Source organism: Diplotaxodon limnothrissa, linkage group LG14 (genome assembly GCF_057381915.1).
Source record: "Diplotaxodon limnothrissa isolate DT_005_m linkage group LG14, D_limnothrissa_male_GT1.1, whole genome shotgun sequence".
In the NCBI taxonomy this organism is placed as follows: Eukaryota; Metazoa; Chordata; class Actinopteri; order Cichliformes; family Cichlidae; genus Diplotaxodon; species Diplotaxodon limnothrissa.
In genome coordinates, this window is record NC_140609.1 from 25,441,403 (window position 1) to 25,445,590 (window position 4,188).

Genomic DNA, 4,188 nt, shown 5'->3' on the forward strand with positions numbered 1-4,188 from the left:
CTGATGGCTCCTGTGATTGCAATCATCCATCTTACTGTCAAAAGCAAAAAAAAAAAAAAGAAGGGCAAGAAAGGGGAAATCGCACACACCATCTCGCTCTCGCTCCCTTGTGTCCAGCAAACAAGGCACCCCAATGTGAGCAGAGCCGACACATGGACCACAGGCCCTCTGCATTGTGTGTGTGCCCGGGCTTGTATGATTAACAGCGAGAACATGTGTGGGTGTGCATCTTTGGTTGTCTGTGCCTGCACTATACTGCATGATCAGTCACTGGAGTGTACACGGGGGGGAAGCGGTGGACATGTCTGATCTTGCAGCTGATCAAAAGCACCAGAGACTTGTTCCCTTGTGGTCGTGCGAGCGGGCCCTCATATCAACACGTCTCTGTTCAGTAGACAGGAAAAACAAGAGGAGAGAGACAGACAGACAGAGGAGGAGGAGGAGGGGTACTTGAAGAGAGAGACAGAAACAGGCAGGCATAGCAAAGATGAAAGGATGCATAAAGAGGCCAGAGTGGAGTATGACAATGATACATAACCGCACTTATCTCTCTGTTCTGATGAGCTAATTGAAAGGCAAAAGTCAGCTCTGTTTGTGTCTGTAGATTTAACAGCGTGCGTGATCCTTCGATGCAAACCTGACAGCAACTGTCTGTAAAACGCTAAATGTGGAGAAAGAAGAAAACTCTGATGTCTATAAACTTCCCCTCGGGATGCGGCTGGTTACCTTAACTACAAGACCTTGTGTTGTGTGATCACCCACAGAGAAGACAAAGAGCAGGAGCGAGAGGAAGAAGGGGGAAAAAAGGAGGACAAAGGGAGGAGGAAGATGAGGAGGTGGAGCTTCTGTGAAGCTTCTGCTTGTAAATTGTCTGGCCACGCTGTGAAGTTGTGGTGTGAGAATGTAATTATGTGCAATAAAGTGGTGATCCTATGAAATGAATCCCTTTGTTGTTTGCAACTTTAATCTCACTCCAGTATAACCAACGCAGCGACGTTTCTGCTGAGCCCAGCGTTTTGCAAACGGAACAACAAAGCCCACCTGAACATGATTTAGTGTAAAAGATAAAGAGACGTGCACAAACACACCAGAACAGATGTATTTAAAAGGTAGACTCAACACTCTAAAACATATGATTACTTATGACACCGAAGACAAACAGATCGGCCTATTGTCGTGATTAACGACTAGATCAAAACTTGGATCTTGTCGTAAACTCGCTTCCTTGCCAAAAGTCGTAGAATGAGATAAAACACATTCTCATGTCTGAACAATAATAGACTGTATATAAAGATGGACACAAGATAGTAGGTTTGATTGGTTTGTGAAGTCCCATTTTAAGGCCTTGACTCAAAGTTTGTATTAGTTGCCTGGTTGGCTAATGCTAGCAAGCTTGTTTAGCTAGGTTTACTGCAATGATGCATCACATGACACAGGTCCCTGCTAATTAATGTCAATTAGTAATGCACAGATTCTTATAAAAAGTACAATTTTATTCACAAAAACTGGATCACAAATTTGTTGGATACTCTGTACTTAATAATGTGAAATAATGTTTGGATTAAAAATCCTACAGAAAAGATCAACACCACAAGCACAGCTCAGAGGTCCAATTCTACAAGTAGTTGGGACCAATATCCTCCTGTCATTCAAAGCAGCTAAAGCTCCTAATAATGCAAACTTTAAGGCTTAATAAAGAGTTATGACCTTGTAAAGTTGTTATGAAAGGAGAAGTTTTTCTGTGAGCTTGCTTATGGTCGCCTTTGCAAACGGAGTGAGCCATGAGCCACAGTTTGGTGTCATTTCAGCTTGTCCTCCATCGCTCAGCTTTCTGTAACCTGGTGCAAGCTGCAGTGTAAAATCCTGCTGCCCTTCACTGCCATTTCAGTGATATTGCAGTGCTTAAGAGGGCAACTCCACAACAGCTTGAAAAGGTGAAACTTTCTGGAGAAAAATCCTCTGCAGTTTCTTTGTGTCCTGGTTTGATTTCTTCTTCTCCCATAGAGATGTCTCACGTCACATCATGTGCACAATTCTTGAGAGTTGCCCATCATTTTGGATGTGATACAACCAACAATCAACAGGAAAAAAATGTATGGATGCTGCCAGTTGCTTCCAGGCAAAGCTGGTTGTGGGGCTTATTACTGCGCGGTTGCTAGCAGCCACCTCTAGTTTGGATGGAAGACATCGACTTGTCTGCAAAGCAGTACTGACTACTTGCCAAGAGGTAGTAAAAAGCTGTGCCTCAGCACTTTCACTAAAGCTCAGAGAGCAGCTGGCAATTGCAAATTACAGGTAACTGTGTCAGTCTGCTAGAAACCAAGGAGGCTTCTACCAAGTGGTTGGAGAATGCACAGTTTGGGGTCTCTGACTGGTCTCTCTCTGTAACTGGGACGTTAGCAATTGATTGGTACCACTCACCAACTGGTAGCTTATCCCTCCACTGTCACCATGATCGTCATGTCTCTAAAAGGGCTAATAAATTAATGTCATGGTTGTGTGTGCGTAAAACCTCAACATCATCGCTGTTTGTTTGTTTTCTGAGAAGAAGACCTCAGTGAGTCTGGTGCACCTGCAGCAGGACTTGTGTGACATCAAGAGTCAGTGAGCAACACAAAGGTCGTGGTATGATTAACGTATATGGTCACCTCAGGTACACAGGTGTGGCTGTGAGCACAGCCTGCTACGGTAAGAAACACTTTGCTTACCCATAAAAACTAAGTAAATCCATCTATCAGCACCTGAAATATCATTAGCATGTTATATCTGTACAACACAAAACAAATTAGGTTACATCTGTACAAAAAAAGAAGTGTGAAAATGTCATTTTGTGGTTATAAAAGCCATTATGAGGAAGGTATATTTGTTATTACATTTCACCGTGTCAGGGATATAGGAAGATCGGAGGGCAATTAGAGTCTTTTGTTGTGTTACACATTTTTCACAGCCTGTTAACAAGTGAAACTGTAGACCACAAAAAGTGTAAATCCACTGGTGTTAATACTGGATTTTATTAAGATGTCAGCAGATCACAGAGCTGTAGTTTTTCATTTAGTTCTTCACTAGATGGAAAATTATTGTGGCTGTCAGAAATTCGTAAAATCTCAAACTGAGGCAAACCAAACAGATGATAGATTGTGAGAGCAGCACCGTAATCCCCATCTGTGCTATTTTTTTGTTAACCTTAGGAAAGCTGTTTAATATTTACCTACAGAAATGAGAGTGGTATTGATCATAGCTCTAGTTCTTGGCACGAAAACGCACCGGCATATTTCCAAACATGCCTTTCACATAAGGAGCTTGTAAGCTAGAAAACAAATACCAGACAAGGCCGGAGCTTTATTCAGAAACCAACAGCTGGGTCTCCCGGAGACTTGTTATACAATAATCATATCAGTTTAGAAAGAAATCTCAGAGGCAGTTTATGAAGAAGTCAATGTAACCCTGACAAGTAGAGTCCCCTGACAGCATTTGCATGAAGGAGCACTGGGGCCAGGCGGCGGTTGTTGTTTCCAGGCTAAAATTCACCGGTTCCAGCATCCCCTTCCTTTAGCTTTCCAGATGTGACCCCTCCAGATGTTACTCATTTCACCTAGCCTTATTTTAAGCAGATATTCTTGGCAGCTTGTCATGTCTTACCTCAGTATTAACAAGGCAGAGCAGCAGAGAGACAGAGAGAAAGGAGGGTAAGAAATATGTTGGACAGGCACAGAAGATGAACCTCGAGGTTATTCCAAGAACATGTTTGACACTTAATAGTATATTTTCAGTCCAGCTCTGAGCTGCTTTGCAACCTCAGCCAAGGGAATTGATGCCTTTACTAGGCAGTCTTTTATCTGAGGAAAGAAAGATGCCAAAAGGCTCATAACATTTTATGAGATGATATTTCATTGTATAACAACATGTAAGTGCTTCTGCCGAGGTTATGCAGACTATGATCACGCAGCAACAGGGTGAAAAAGGCTGGGGGGAGCCTTTTATATGGAAGAAATGCTCAACATCTCATGTCTGTATAGAACTTAATTTTTACAACAGTACTTTTTGTGTGTGTCAAAGAAGGCCATTATAACAAAAATACATTAACAAAAAAAAGGTATGAGGAATCTGATAAATCAGATATCCAGTTATGCAAAAGTTTGCAACATCCTCCACAACTACTAACAAAAGCATCCAAATTAGACGATCCTC